Source organism: Macrobrachium rosenbergii, chromosome 56 (genome assembly GCF_040412425.1).
Source record: "Macrobrachium rosenbergii isolate ZJJX-2024 chromosome 56, ASM4041242v1, whole genome shotgun sequence".
Taxonomy (NCBI): Eukaryota; Metazoa; Arthropoda; class Malacostraca; order Decapoda; family Palaemonidae; genus Macrobrachium; species Macrobrachium rosenbergii.
In genome coordinates this window covers 20994415-21012167 of record NC_089796.1, presented here as the reverse complement: position 1 = coordinate 21012167, position 17753 = coordinate 20994415, and the positions used below count along the sequence as shown (strand labels likewise).

The 17753-nt window shown below is 36.3% G+C and overlaps 1 protein-coding gene across 4 annotated transcripts in view; it reads right to left on the bottom strand.

Moving 5' to 3' along the window:
* Positions 1-17753, bottom strand: part of Tpst (tyrosylprotein sulfotransferase) — a 329702-nt gene that overhangs the window by 136571 nt on the left and 175378 nt on the right. The window contains exon 1 of one of the 4 annotated variants that reach the window (XM_067100840.1): positions 7021-7479. The exons of 1 other annotated variant lie outside the window; for it this stretch is intronic. The gene's annotated coding sequence lies outside the window, so the exon portion shown is untranslated. Of the gene's footprint in view, positions 1-7020; positions 7480-17753 lie in introns of those variants that run through there. 2 more of the 4 variants (XM_067100834.1, XM_067100842.1) reach the window with 2 other exon arrangements.

Below are 17753 nucleotides of genomic sequence, written 5' to 3'. Positions count from 1 at the left end.
TATATATATATATTTACTATATATATAATATATATATATATATATATATATATATATATATTGTACATAAACCTTGATTCATCAGTTAAAGTATGAAGTGGTGATAACTCGTTTTATTCTGCAGAACCGCTATCTATTAGGGAAACAGCTCATTACTGAATAAATAAGGACCTGTCTCCCTTTGATATATCTAACTACTGACAGCATTAGTTTGAATGTTAATTTTATTTGAGGAAGCTAACAAAAAGTGATAGAGCCTAATGGTAAATCAAGCAGAAGTTATTGTCAAGGTATTTAAGACCAGTAACTTTATAGCCTTGATTCGACCGAAACATAAAAACGCATCCCCACATCCAAAGCACTACTTATTCAAGGGAATGTAGCTTTTTTGGCAGTGCTCTCGGAGGAAATACATGTAAACATTTCCCTATCAATCTTCCCCTGTGCCAGCTGTGGCTTGGCTCTTTTAATAACACGGAAGGGAACTCATTAGTGTAGCTTTTTCTGCCAGGACAAAGAAGTCTCTTTCATCCCAGTACTTGAAATGCTGTCAAACAAAAAGTTCTTTATAGCTACGGATACCACCGCAAAACCTAGCTGCCTATTACTGCATTCAGCTGGCTCACGATAACCGTTCCTACCAACGTCATTCTGCTTAATTAACATTCTCAACGCCCTGATTGTTCTTCGTTACAAAATGCTAATCTGAAAACAAGCCCCTGAGCATTTTACTGGTACTGTTATATTGCTTAACGCAAATATTCATGTTTTGTCAATTACAAATTTCATCGGTGAAAAGGTACTTCTCCCAATTACCGGTACGCTCTGTAATTAAGAAAACATGCCAGTTCAGTGACAGACTTGACTTTGGTTGAAGATGAATACAGTACCAAAAAGAACGTAGCTTCTAAAGAAGCTTTCAAAATCTCAAATTCCCCCAACAATCGACAAGTACAGTCAGTAGGTCTGAATTCCAATACCTTACGACCTGAGTACTAACATCCCAAGCAAGCCTGAAGGGTTTTTTCTTTTAATGGCAGTAATGCGGATCTTATTATTATTATTATTATTATTATTATTATTATTATTATTATTATTATTATTCATAAGGTGAAATTTATTCATATGGAACAAGCCCACAGGGGCCAATGGCTTGAAATTCAAGCTTCCAAAGAATATGGTGTTCATTAGGTGATGGCAGTAATGCATATACCTGTAATACTGTACAAGTAATATCAGCTATCATCAAATCTTTTTCCAAAACTGTCATATACATCCAACTCTCACTACGCTACTTGCATTTCTATTTGCAAACCAGCAAGCTGCATCTAGTATTAATTTTACTAACAAAATTTACATGCTTCTGTCCTGATATAACTTACAATGACTGTATTAAGATTAATACAAAAACATCGTACAGCTCCTAACGGAAGTCATAGACTTTGTTTACAATAAAAAGCTTCTGATTCACGTGTTGAAAAGCCTCAAAACTGTCATGAATTATGGTAACATCTGTTCTTCATTTATCAAACAGGCATACGTATTCATATTTGGACCTTGTTTCTACTCTCAAGGGGATTGTAGAGACATAGGTACTAGACTTCAGGTATTTTCAGTGATGTCATTTGTCTACAAAACTGGCCTGTCGGACTGCACAATTCAGTAATCGTTTCCTTCCTATGCTGTGACTTTTGGAATTCCCCTTTATCTGTTTTTCAAACTTAAAACCTTTCATACATTAAGTCTAATAAGAAGTAGGTCTATTGCTTTCTTTATGACTAAGCCACACCCTTCTTTTCCCTCCACCTTTTCCTCGTTCTCTGTGAGGCTAAGCTAATGAAGGGCATTTGGCTGTTCCTATCATGTCTTTTCATATGAAAAATCATGAATTATCAGTGGCTAAAGTGTCAGCAACAGCACGAATATCCGGTACTTACATGATGGAAGGACTAACGGACATTTATTCAACAAAATTTACACTAACAACTCCTGGCCCCACAATAAGTGCTTGCATACAATGACTTTTATTAATGTGCAAACTGAGCTACAGTAATGAGGTAAAAAAATATTAAAACTGGTCTGGAGACCAACAGCTATAGTGACAACATTTTCTTTCACTGCCGATTCCTCATATACTGTACCTACTATAATATCCATTTAATAAAAGACCATCAAAGCACAGCCTCAATTACAAAATCCAAAAAAGTTGATTTTGATCTTCTATAAATAAAAATACCATTCATTCTACAGAAAGTAACACACCTAGGCTAATTGTCACTTGATGTAAATACCAAGGAGGAATAAATATTCTATAGGCACTTTCCCAAGGACAAATAGGAAAAAAGATAAATAAAACTACACCTAATTCTGATTAATCTGCTCTACACTGATGACTGATTTACAATACCTAATTCTGACAACTGTGCTCTACATAGTTGACTGATTTACATTTCTTCTGACATTATAGCATACAACACAAAATACACTCAGCATTGTATTGCTTTTTTTTTTTTTTTTTTTTTACAAATATATCAATTTCAAAGTGCATAATCAAGTTTGAAAACCAATTTATTGAGTATAAAAAATACATACCATATTCAAAATTTCAGCAGTTGGGACACCACAAACCTAATTCCTTAAGACCTCTTGTGTCCATAATTGGTTTGGAGCTAATAGTTCATAGACATTTATACGGTCAACATTTCCTTTTCACTTCAAATGTATCATATGTATACTGCATCTATTTCATAGATGCAGTATACATACAAAATTAAAAAGTAGCTTTTTGGTTTTCTTGCTAGAAAAAGCCTTCGTCCTTCCTAAAATAAGCATAACACCCGAGTGTACTCCTTCTATTTAAATACCAAGAAGAAATAAATATTCTACAGATAAGCAAAAATCAATACTCCTAAGGAAAACTAAACATTATTCTAATTACTGTGCTCTACACAGCCGAGTGATTTACAATTACCCTAACATCATATGACATCACAAACACTAGGTGTAGTGCGTTTTTGGATAAATATATCAATTGCAAGGTGCATTATTAAGTTATAAAAGAAATTTATGGGTATGACATACATACTGTATCCAAAATTTCAGCATTTGGGACACCACAAGCTTACTTCACTGAGACCACTACAGCAATAATTGTTGGAGATACAAACTACATTATATTAATGTGACAAGGAATGTACCAAAATATAAAATCTATAGAAAAGTACTGTATTCATTAACAGTACAATATGCGTTCACAGTATCTTTAGTTGGAATATTATCCAAATATAACATTCTACGAGTCATAACCTTGACTAAAATGCCTAACCAGGTTTCAAAACCTCCAACACTGATACCAACTACATACACACATACTGTCTATATTTACAATATCTCATTCACCATTTTTTTGTAAGGCTTTCCAGGGAGTTAAGTGTGTATGGAGCTCTTTCCCCTCTCTTCCTGCTTATGCACTGGCAACCTGAATTCCCATATGGTCTAGATCTTCATCTATGATCTTTCTCCATAATGCCCTGGGTTTTACCACTAGTTGTTTTTCTTATACTTCCATATCTGCAACCTAACAGAATGTGACCCTACCTTCATCACCTGCTCTAAAACCATCTCAATCTTTGACTTCTCATCCTCTTTTCCAACTCTAGACTCCAAACCTCTCTGTAGCTTCCTCACTGCTAATTTGATCTTCCAAAACATTCCACCCATGCATCTCAGCATTGCATGGTCAAACCTCATCAGAATCTTCTCCCATTTTCTTTGTAAGTGCTTATGTCTCTACCCTTTTGAAGCTGTTCTTTCTATTTTCATTACTGCATCCTAAATATAAGGTTGACAATCCACTACACTAAATAGGTAACAGAATGTTCTAACTTCTTGATCTGATCCCCACCATAACATGAGCCTCTTTCTTCTACCATCTCTGTTCACTATCTCTAGCAAATCTTTGTACATTTTAGGCACTGAGAATAACTTACTTAATTTGCACTTTGCAATTCTGAGCATTACCTGTGACACATTTTCATTTATTGTATGGTATGTCTTCACCTCTACATCTCTCCCACAGCATCCACATGGTTGCTTTCAAAACCTGATTTTCTCCTCTGCTTCATTCTGGTCACCATAAGCTCTTCTTACATTTATTTTTCCATCTTTTCTTCACTGTTCCACAATTCCACCTAATAAAAATTTTTGGACTTCTTCCTTTGGTTCTACTGTAAACACCTGGTCATCTAACAATACGTATTATATATATCATAGCTTCAGAAGTCTCTTACTCAGCACTCACTCATCAGTTACTATCATAAACACTGCAGAATTAAGGGCCAATCCCTCACAGAAACCAGCAATTAATTAATGCTAGATATGTGTTACAACTTATTACAGTGCCATTATTAACTAAATCTTCCCAGTACCCTCTTGACTTTGCAATGCCTGTCTCACTGTCTTGACACCCAAACCAGTGCCCTCTGAAGTTCCATGAACATTTAATACAACTTCATTTTTGCATGGCATTTCCAGCAATTGCTTCACTATAAAGATCTACTACAACAAACACAACAGAAAAATTTTAGTCACTACCTTCATAAGACCACATAAGAAACACTTGAGGGTTGTACTTTCTGAACACTGGAAATGTCATTCATCCCCACAGCACCACTAACATACACAACTGGGCGTCACTATTACCTTATCAAAAAACATGGAAACTCCCCCCCCCCACCATACGCACACAATATGAAAACTATGAAGTCTCAGAAATGAAAAAAATATAGGGCAAAGGTAACACAATGGTTATTTCAAGCAACTCAAAAAATCATGGGAATCTATCTATAAGCTAGATGCTGACACTGAAATTGCTAATAATAAATTCAAGGGGACTCAAGATACATATCTTAAGACAATTTTTCAATATCTTAAGACAATTCTTCAATTTGTCTGAATGACATATTGCAGACACTTAAACTTCAAACATGGATGAGGGCCAAATACATCTTAAAGCCTCTTCCTAACCAAGGCACCACAGGTATTCAACTTTATTATACGGTAAAATACTTGGGAGTCAGTATAACCATTAAAAAATTAGTGTACAGTAATTTACATGAAGAGCATCACTGTTCAAGAATTGTAAAAGTCTGGAACTACAATGCTGCAGTGTTTGTCAAAGCAACTCTCTATTCAACCACTCTGAAGAAAATATTCAATTCAGGCACATCTTCAAAAGTGCTTACGTAGCTCTATAAAACCCCACTCTCCACAAATGACAGTAAGTGTCAATTATGTGTTGCTTTTATCTGATGTACAGGGTACTTGTAAAATACACAGTGCCGTTCACATAAAAATTACAGCACTTAAGTAAAAATGCAGGAAAACCATAAAGAGGTACAGATAACTTTAGTATGAACTCCCAACAATAAGATACAAAGACTTGGAATATATGCAGGAACAGCCAATTTTAAATGTGCGAATATTGAGGAATTCAAGGTAAACATTGTGATCAGCAATAAACACTGACTACACCAATCACCTACTAGAATGTAGTAGGCTAATGCTGAAGGAATATATCAATAAATTTACCAATTCCCGGTGACCAACCAAATGAAGTATCAAAGTATGGGGTGCTGAGAAAATCTGCAAATAATAGCTGTCTGAAAATTTAAAAAGTCTCTTCCTTTAAAACAAGAAGATACATGAAACAAGAATAGCAACAAATTTGAGTCTTACATCAATCTGAATCACTCAAAAATGTGACATCCTGCTCAAATATACAAGGAAAATAAACATGAAAAAAGGATGAAATAAAATTGGATAAAAGATAGCAAGGACTAAGCCTTTTGCAACGCAATGTGCATGTGTGAGTGGGTTTCAACATCTGTGCTCAATAAACACAGCACTTGATTAGTCAAGTGAAAATTAGAACTTTACCATTCATCCAATATTCCCTAAATAAGAAATTTTTTAACTGTCACACTTGAGTTCTCAAGTTGCCATGTTATAAAAATGCAAATTCTCCTAGTAGCAGCCAGTAATAAAACTTCCATCTGAGGTTGTTGATGTAAAGGTGGGCAGATTTGAAGCATCATGAGAAAAGTGGCTATTTTGACCCTAGTCAGTAAAAATAACCATGACCAGGGAAAATTACTATTTTTACACCTACTATAACACTACCAAAATATCAATAGACTACCCAGATGAACCTAACCTACCCAACCCTAAGGCATATCGTCTTTGGTGAAACCCCTAACAGTTACACCTGCTTAAAAAGAGCAGATCAGCATATTGCTACGACTGGTATAAAAATGCTTTACACTTAATGTAAATTTCAGTAGTGGCCACTAATGAAACTTGATCACGCAACTCTAAACCACTTTTATCAAACCAACAATATACAAAAATTACAAACTGCACAACTATACAAGGAGTGATAGCAACTTTCTGCCTCTCTATCAGAGTTTTGGGATTGAAAAAGCACTGTACAATTTTTCTTGAAAATTTTCTCTGGTTACGACATCCATGGTCCCAATCTTAAAGTGACACTGCGCACTCTCAGCTTTGCAAGCAATTCATTTGCTAATGTTTTTCCCATGTCCCAGAATTTCTACTGGGCTTAGGCTAGCCTATGCACTCACCAGGCCACTGCCAGAGAAAGTCTATGGGTACTCGTGGACACAAAACACTCTGTATACCCAACAATGAGGGGTATGAAGATATCCACAAACCAGGCTATTTACATTGTAAATAACACATACAATTCAGCGGCAAATTAACATAACTCCTCTAAAAATAGGTTAATTGCCACGAGTACTTCTTAGGCTATAGCACTAGTGACGACACATACCCTGTTGGTTAATATGCTGGAATGCATCTTAAATTCTTATTAAGAGGCCTTGTTGTGGGCAGCATTAAGTATACCAAGCCTAGGCCTATAAACTGCAGCCTTGGCCTACACCTTGACCCAGCGCAGCCTTAGGGTACCTTCACGGACGGGGAACAACAGACTATACTTACTTTGAATAATTTAACTTTCGCGTTCTCTCGTGAAGGCGAATAAAACGGACCTGGTCTCCTCCTGCGGGTATATGTAATAGCCGTCTCGCAGCCGAAAACACAGGCTACAACCCCTTTGTCAAAGAGGTAAACAAAGTCTCCCCTGGCTGTCAGATGCTTCAAATCAGCTGATCACTCGCTGAACGGTGAGCAAAACACGTCAGAATAGAGTTGGAATGTAATCATTCAGTTCAGCGAATGACAATTAATGATTCTCTAGGGAAATGCTAGAATCAAACGAGAACGTTCATACATGAAGAGAACTCCTAGGACGCGATTGGTAGCGTCACTGTCTCACTGCCACCCATTGATCACTGGCGTTTCCAGCTGCGAAATAGCTTTACACACTGGCTGGCACTCTGTCCCTCACTGTTGCCAGTTGTCGCGCTACATTAGTGTCGCTCACTTTAGCACAAATATATTTTTGTTCCTAATTATTCTTAGTGGTCATGAACGAAAAAATATTTTATCAACGAGATATATAAATTATATTTGTGAATATATATCGCTTAATTTTACATTATGTCAAGCAATTTGTCCCAACACCTAGCCTACAGTTTATGTTCACCTTCGCAGCTCCGAAAACGATACTCTAGCTTTACTTCTGCTAGATAACAAATTCTGTTCTAAAACAGAAAAGGTTGTGTAAAAAGACTTAGGAATAAACTAATTGTTGCTTCATGCTTAAATTTCAGTCATACGTTTGGCAACAATATGCCCTCGTAGAGAACTAAAGAAGGGTTGCCGGCAGGATGGGGAAGGGTCGAGTTTTCTTTACGTCAGACCAATAGTTATTACGGGTGACAGTCCGGCTAATGAAATATGTAACAGTTCTCTCACAATGTCATTCCGTCATTAATACAGATTCATACCAATTAAACTCAAGCTATCAACCCAAGAAAATTATTACTATAAGTAATCCTACTAAAAACATTATATCTGATACGTTATCTGTTGTTGGCTTGCAAATTGGTCTCAAGAGTTAATTTTTCATCCTTATTTCTATAGTGCTGTACTATTGTACTATTGTACGAACTAAGTAAGTTTTCCATAAAGTTGGCAGTGCATTGCAAACGAGCATCTCCAATATATTGGTGACATGGGCGCCCTTTATCTTGAATATTAAATTTAGTCTGCATATAATGCTTTCTGCTCAGATGCAAGTAAGGCATATTTTTACCACTTATTAAACACTGAAATTCATTCTAATAAACATGACTAACGTTGAGATAAAATTCGTAAACTTATAAATTCTTGCCTGTCAAGTGAGCGTTATAAAAGTAGTCGGTAAAAGACACGTGTGCTCAAGTTAAAGGATAGGACTAGGCCATAATTTGGTGTCCAATATATGAAAACTCTTTTACATGACCATCACCAATACTCACGTTTTTGCAACACATTTTCTTTTTAGCAGTCAGAAATCACGATCATGCTGAATGCTACAATAAGTATGGTTCCAAATCAAGGTCTAAAGATTACCAGGTCAGCCCACCAGCGACCCAAATCGTGTCCACCGCGCAGATGAAACTTTGGTAGGCGTATCAGTGTTAAGCTAGCTGTGCAATTTATTTCAGAACAACTGTGATATCACAAAAATACTCTGAAAACAGAGGATTATTCCAAGTAAAGCTTGGGAGAGCACAAGATCATTCATTTTCCTTGCACATTCCTGGTACCGTAGGACAGAAAATATCCAGGAGTGCATATGGACTAAACTTTACAAATCAAGATGAAATTCTTGAACGCATGGTGCAAGTAGCAAAATCAATGAAACTGTAAGGAAATGGGTAAGGTCTTTACCCGTTTCAGAAGGGATTGATGATTTTCTCAAAATCTTTGCCTAAATTGCTAAAAAATAGTAAAAGATAAATTCAGTGTATTGTATATATTAACGTACAGATTAAATCAAGATGGGATCAACCATTTCTTTGCATGTCTACGAAAGATAGGAGCCTGCTATCACCGTCTATTTACAGCTGCAGCGAAGAACAAAATTATATCACACATTTTAGGGAAAGAATTCTCTTACTGGATCAAAATATAACGTACACAATAATTGCAAAATGCATAACACCTGGCACACTTAATTCTTTGCTTAATAAGCACTTCCACTCCCATTACAACGACGATGAATCACTGCAGCGTGAACAGAGTCCTTTTGCAATGGTATTTTCTTTACCAGACAACTGCGATGTAGAAGGAAAAGATAATGACTTCATTGAAAGTTTAGAAGGGCCTGCTAATGATCACCTTTGGGAAGCAATATAAGAGAACGGCAGTTTAAGAGTATTTCGGTGGGCAATAATTCCAAAATATCCACATATTGGGTCAGATGAATCAACAGGATATAGTTCACGGACAGGTATGATAAGCAGAAGTGATAAAAAATTGATTTATGAGTTAACAGAATTTAATATTTTATGAAAAACTAATATTATTAAACATTTAGTATATATAATGAGCATTCTATATGGATTATAAAATGAACATTCTGTGGCTGGTTACTAAACGAGGTCCCTGATGACGTCACAACTTACCCACTCAGAAGGTTCAACCCCGATTTTCCCTAATCTACCTGCGCATAGGTTGACTCGGTATTCTTTTGTCCCAGTATGGTAGTTTCTCCCTTTGGCATAGCAAGGATTGTCATCACTGACCCTCAAACCTATGGACTTGTCCAGAGACACAATATCCTCGCAACAGGCTCAACCTCAGTCTTCACAGTCCCCTTCTGCTACATGAATTGAATTGAATTGAATGTAGAATTAGGACAAAGGCCAAGCACTGGGACCAATGAGGTCATCCAGTGCTGAAACGGAAATTGACAGTAAAAGTTTGAAAGGTGTATCAGAAGGAAAACCTTGCAGTTTCACTATAAATCAATTGTTAGGAGTCAGTGGAAAGTAAGATGGAAGAAAGCGAATATGAAAGATGATACAGCAAAAGGAACGAAAGGAGTTGCAGCTAGGGGCCGAAGGCACGCTGCCAAGAACCTTAAGTAATGGCTACAGTGCACCGCATGAGGTGCACTGTCGGCACTATGCCCCTGCAGAAGCCCTTCTGCTACAACACCTGGCCACAATATCCTCCAGACAGAGTTTAGGGTCCTGTAAGAGACATCCCCATAGGGTTTATCTATGAGGCTTTGGCAATGGAGGATGTTAGCAGTTGTTCTTTCATAATTCTCTAAGGTTCGGCTTTGTATCAGAAGTCGCTTCAAAGTACCTCCAGAATAATGCTTGGGTGTAGAATTGTTTTGGAATTAGAGATGACCTGCTGGTCAGTGGGCTGGATGAAAGGAGCATGTTAGGGGGCACGAACCTAACCTTCAGTCAAATTCCTGCAGCAAGTCAGTCTCAACACTGGATGATGAGCAGGAGCACTGTTCATCACAAACAGAGATTTTAAGGCATTGTTTCCCCTCCAGATATGTCTTGATGACAGGGCCAGCAACTTCATTCATCCACTCAATAAAATATTGGCTGGTTACCTAAGGCTTACTGTTAGACCTCCATATCACATTTACTTTATTTTTACTATAGTATTTTTCTTAGAACCGCTCGTTTTTTTTTTAAATAGCAAACAAGTAAGGGCTTCAGTTTCTAGGTCTCCACTTGCATCCCCACTCAGCAAAAGAGTTAAAGCCCGTTCTGCATTGGGGTGTTCCCTGGCAGTGACTTCTTTTGGGCGATATACATCTGTTTGGCATTTTCTTCCAAAACAGGCCTGTCTCATCACAACTGAACACTTTTTGTGGAACTAAACCTTCGGCCTCTACATAGTTCTCGAGCTCTTTAACATACTTCTCGGCAACAACTTTGTCAGAAGTGGCAGCCTCCACATGCCTCACTACTCGGTGCAAGCCACCCTTCTTGATTTTCTCAAACCACTCGCGACTGATCTTGAACTCTTGAATGATACCCATACCAGCACTCGTTCCAGGGTTGGTTTGAAAGACAACTGCATGCAGTTGTCTTGCCTTTACAACGAAGATGGCCTCAGAAGCACTATCACTGGCTAGTTTTTTTCATTTATCAAAATTAAAAATAATTTCTCAACCTCTCCAATTGTCCAAGACCTTTGTTTCGTAACAGATTTCATTCCCCTAATAACATTAGCCCTTTGATGGGCTATTTACGTTTTATCAAAGTAGAAACTTTGTTTGGCCACCTCATACTCCTTCACCAAATCAACCATTCAGACATCACTTTCATTTTTTTTATTATTTCCTTTTGAATCTCTCTCTCTCTCTCTTTGCCTGGCTGACATCCATAGCCTTCTTAAGAGCTATGGTGACTTATGTACAGTACAGTTAATTAACCCTCACGCAAGAAAATGCACAGACACAAACAAAGTTTAGCAGAGATGTGCACTGAGCAAAACCATGCACAGGCGAATTCTTCCTTTGTTTTAAAGTAGGAATCGCGCACACATGACTTGCTTAATCCCCATATATGTTCTAGCCAGCTGTCTAGTCCATCCTTAAACAGAGCGCAAACGTCTGTTAACAGATTTTTCCTGACAAAAAGTCTCAATTAAACTGTCTATCAAGCACGGCATCCACAACTTCTGAGGTATGACTGTATTGCACTGCAGTCCTAACCACTGGTGAATGCGGACACCATGAAGGTGATTAGAATATTCTTAAGAAATACGCAGGCATGGAATAACAACTTTGATAGGATTAGAAATGGAGGTGGTTCTGCGGTGACGGGGGTCAATCCATCACTGCCAGTATCCCACGTATGAGCGAAGCTCCCCGAGTTCTCTGTAGTCTGAATCATACCTGATGGACCATTTATGTACGATTAATCTTTGTGTAAAGAATCTGTCATTCTTCCCGACATATATATCATTATAGTTATTAGCTATTTTCCTCAAAATATACATTAATTAGCAAACTACAAATGGTTTTGGGATGGCAAAAAATAAACATTGTCGGATTTAAGGCATTCAGTTAGTTTTTGGATGTTTTCAATATGCAAGAGATCTTTATTTAAATTTTTAATGTCCATTTGTTCATTGTTTACTAGTCCTCATAAATTTAAGACAAATTAAAAATACCACCACTTTCTCAAATCCCCTACCAAAACCTATATATCCCAACATATTCCATATCATTGCTTTTGTCATACTAAGCTCTCGCATTCACTGGGATCAGGACTGAAGTATTGTATTTAAATATACAATTTTCTTATTTTATGCCTGCTATAAAATAATTGATAATACATTACAAAATCCATACATACACTTTGAGTATATATAAATATAATATATATATATATATATATATATATATATATATATATATATATATATATATATATATATATATATATATATATATATATATATGTGTGTGTGTGTGATAATGTGTGTGTATGTTTGGTTACTTATACATACGATTTTTTTATATTCACAAATATTAAGCCATAAATGTTATTCAATGTCCGATTCCCAAGGAGAATACAAATTGACAAGTACTTTGTGACCATCATGATTTGAATATTTGCCTGGTTGAGAACAACGACAGACAATGACTTTAACCACTGAGCCATCAAGTGAGGTATAAGGTGATATCGACTCTGCTGCACATACTGTACACCTATTGAATTCAGTTTTTGTATGCACAATCGACATCAGCCCACCTCCATCACGACAGCTGATTGGAAAATTTCTAACACTTGGCTAATCATGAATTTTTGTCACATACACAATTTTTTCTCAGTATTCATAAATATTAAGCAACAAGCACCATTGAATATACCATTCACTATACCTTGAGAATAACCTACACCCAAGGTATTGTGAACGGTATATTTAATAATATATTCAATAAGTGGTTGGGTACAAATTATTCCCTAGGTACGGTGAATTGGATATTAAATGATTTATGTCACTTATATATATATATATATATATATATATATATATATATATATATATATATATATATATATATATATATATATATATATATATATACATAATTACACATAATATACATATATACAGTTGACCCCCAGTATTCACGGAGGTTAGGAACCACAAACTCCCGCGAATACCAAAAATCCGCATTAAGTTGTTACCCCCTTCTATAAATGGTTATAAGGTTATAACTGCCTGTTTTAATAGTCCAAACACCAAATATCCCTTAAACTAACATCCTACACCAAATAGACCTTAAACTATCATCCTAAAACACTTTATTATTATTTCAAAGTCATCTTACGATATTACCCTAAAAAATATATGGCTTACAGCTACATGTGAAAACTAATCAAGTTTCCCATATATTCAGGCACAGGCCATTTTCTCTCATACAGTATTCAAGCTGTCCTGTTTTCTTTTTACAGTAGCTAGGGGAAACACTGGAAATTCACAAGTACAGGTAAGTACTATACCTAAATATTTAGATATGCACTGAAAAAATACATTTTATTGATATGTTGCTGTGTTTATATTAATATTGATACAGGCAGTCCCCGACTTATGTCGGAGTTCCGTTTCTGAGGCACGACATAAGTTGGAACACCGTATTAAAAAATTGATAAAAATAAAAAAGTGATGAACACATACATACACGAGTGAGGCCTTTGTTTGGTATTGCTACACCGTGTGGTGACCCAAAGTTGGTCATTGTCAGTCAATTACACACTCAGAAACTAGTTCCAATCTTTTGTCGCCAAACGGCGCCATAAGACTAAAATGACGTGACTTCAGAACATCCGCTGCAACCCAGAACTGATTTTTTTTATGAATACATCTGAAAAGCGCATTAAGATCGAAACAAAATAAGTCGAGTCCAATGTAACCCTGGGACTGCCTGTATTTGAAAATTAGTAAATCTTTTTTTTTATCATGAAAAATGTATTTAGTTGTGAAAACAACAAGAAAATACAATAATTAGAGAATATTTCTCTTTGAGAAAATCAGTAGTTTTTTCCACAACTAACTGAAGGCTCCCTAATGCTGAACACATGATATAAGGGGTCCACTGGTATGTATGTACATATCTATATACATATATATATATACATATACTGTGCATATATATATATATATATATATATATATATATATATATATATATATATATATATATATATATATATATATTATCATTGTCAAGTGATCAGTACCTGGATATTACACAAATATTAAAACCAAAAATTTACCTCACTTCAGCCAGATACCTGAAACCTCATAAAAATACTATTACGACTGAACACTCTAAAGGTAACAGTGATCCCTTAAAACTTGCTTAACACTTGAAAAATCACCCTAAGTTTATCAAGTTATGGGTGAGGTAACAACTGTTAATAAACAAATAAACTAGGGGGAAAAAGGGCATCACTCCATCAAACATTATAAATATTTCCATGGTTCTAATTCACTTTGGTAAAATCAAACAAAAACATCACAGATATATCACTTACCTTGTACACACACACAAATATCTTTAATCACTGGTGGTCAAAATGAAACATTGTGCTTTTAAAACTTTAAACAAACAAATTTATTTCTAAGTTCAAAAGTTATAATTAGAGTTCACAATCTCAATAAGTTTTACTATTACTTGAAAACAATATACAGTTTAATTAATTCTTAAACAAGTTTAATTCAGAAAACTTTAATTTATCAAGAAATTAAGTTAACTGGGAAAAATTCAGACTATTAAGATTTATTCCAAATTTGAAAAAGAAATCTCAAGAAATGGAAATCAGCACAAGTATTCAATGTTAAAGTATCAATGCATAATTTTGGGTAACACTGTGAAATTATAAACATATGAGCATATATGAATAATATGAAAACAAAGACATATTAAAAATTAATGTGCAGCAGAAAATACACCAACAGCAATTTCACTAAGACAAAATCTGTTAAAAGATTATATGTATCTCTCAAAAAGATTACATCCACTTTTTAAAAGATCATATTCACCTCTTACCAAAATCACAAATTAACTTTTTACCAAAACCACTCCACTTTTAACATGGTACAAAACGAGTAAACAGCACATTACCTTACTCCTTTTTGTACACTATTACACACTCCTTTCTCATCAACAAATTACACGTTTTACACAATGTCTGTATAACACAAACATTTTAAACCATTCTCAAAATTTTTGTTTCGTGGGAGAGTGACCAAAATCTCACAACCTTCTATTTCAGGATGGGTAGAGAGAGAGAGAGAGAGAGAGAGAGAGAGAGAGAGAGAGAGAGAGAGAGAGAGAGAGAGAGATCTTACTGCTACCAGTTTCCTTTCCTGACTAACTAATTTTGGTCCACCATTCTCTGTTATAACTGCAAACCTGTTTTGCCAGATAGTCATTTAAAGAAAGAAGCTACACTAGAAATATCTTAGAATAAACTAAATTCCTTCTTCTACACTAGAATAAACAGAATACAGAATTCTTTCTTCTACAGAAAAAACAGAGTATTCTTGGACTTATTCTTTGGCTTGGAAAGGAAATCTGTTTTGCTCTTTATCTAAATGATTGGCAGCTAACTTCCTGCTTGTACACTTGTGTAAACAAGATGGGATCAACCATTTCTTTGCATGTCTACGAAAGATAGGAGCCTGCTATCACCGTCTATTTACAGCTGCAGTGAAGAACAAAATTATATCACACATTTTAGGGAAAGAATTCTCTTACTGGATCAAAATATAACATACCCAATAATTGCAAAATGCATAACACCTGGCACACTTAATTCTTTGCTTAATAAGCACTTCCACTCCCATTACAACGACGATGAATCACTGCAGCGTGAACAGAGTCCTTTTGCAATGGTATTTTCTTTACCAGACAACTGCGATGTAGAAGGAAAAGATAATGACTTCATTGAAAGTTTAGAAGGGCCTGCTAATGATCACCTTTGGGAAGCAATATAAGAGAACGGCAGCTTAAGAGTATTTCGGTGGGCAATAATTCCAAAATATCCACATATTGGGTCAGATGAATCAACAGGATATAGTTCACGGACAGGTATGATAAGCAGAAGTGATAAAAAATTGATTTATGAGTTAACAGAATTTAATATTTTATGAAAAACTTATTATTAAACATTTAGTATATATAATGAGCATTCTATATGGATTATAAAATGAACATTCTGTGGCTGGTTACTAAACGAGGTCCCTGATGACATCACAACTTACCCACTAAGAAGGTTCAACCCCGATTTTCCCTAATCTACCTGCGCATAGGTTGACTCGGTATTCTTTTGTCCCAGTATGGTCGTTTCTCCCTTTGGCATAGCAAGGATTGTCATCACTGACCCTCAAGCCTATGGACTTGCCCAGAGACACAATATCCTCGCAACAGGCTCAACCTCGGTCTTCACAGTCCCCTTCTGCTACATGAATTGAATTGAATTGAATGTAGGAGTGGGACAAAAGGCAAGCACTGGGACCAATGAGGTCATCAGTGCTGAAACGGAAAATTGACAGTAAAAGTTTGAAAGGTGTATCAGAAGGAAAACCTTGCAGTTTCACTATAAATCAATTGTTAGGAGTCAGTGGAAAGTAAGATGGAAGAAAGCGAATATGAAAGATGATACAGCAAAAGGAACGAAAGGAGTGCAGCTAGGGGCCGAAGGCACGCTGCCAAAACCTTAAGTAATGGCTACAGTGCACCGCATGAGTGCACTGTCAGCCTTATCCCCTGCAGAAGCCCTTCTGCTACAACACCTGGCCACAATATCACTCCAGACAGAGTTTAGGGTCCTGTAAGAGACATCCCCATAGGGTTTATCTATGAGGCTTTGGCAATGGAGGATGTTAGCAGTGTTCTTTCATAATTCTCTAAGTTGGCTTTGTATCAGAAGTCAAGCTTCAAAGTACCTCAGAATAATGCTTGGGTGTAGAATTGTTTTGGAATTAGAGATGACCTGCTGGTCAGTGGGCTGGATGAAAGGGAGCATGTTAGGCACGAACTAACCTTCAGTCAAATTCCTGCAGCAAGTCAGTCTCAACACTGGATGATGAGCAGGGCACTGTTCATCACAAACAGAAGATTTTAAGGCATTGTTTCCCCTCCAGATATGTCTTGATGACAGGGCCAGCAACTTCATTCATCCACTCAATAAAATATTGGCTGGTTACCTAAGGCTTGCTGTTAGACCTCCATATCACATTTACTTTATTTTACTATAGTATTTTCTTAGAACCGCTCGTTTTTTTTTTTTTTTAAATAGCAAACAAGTAAGGGCTTCAGTTCTAGGTCTCCACTTGCATCCCCACTCAGCAAAGAGTTAAAGCCCGTTCTGCATTGGGGCGTTCCTGGCAGTGACTTCTTTTGAGCGATATACATCTGTTTGGCATTTTCTTCCAAAACAGGCCTGTCTCATCACAACTGAACACTTTTGTGGAACTAAACCTTCGGCCTCTACATAGTTCTCAGGCTCTTTAACATACTTCTCAGGCAACAACTTTGTCAGAGTGGCAGCCTCCACATGCCTCACTACTCGGTGCAAGCCACCCTTCTTGATTTTCTCAAACCACTCGCTGACTGATCTTGAACTCTTGAATGATACCCATACCAGCACTCGTTCCAGGGTTGGTTTGAAAGACAACTGCATGCAGTTGTCTTGCCTTTACAACGAAGATGGCCTCAGAAGCACTATCACTGGCTAGTTTTTTCATTTATCAAAATTAAAAATAATTTTCTCAACCTCCAATTG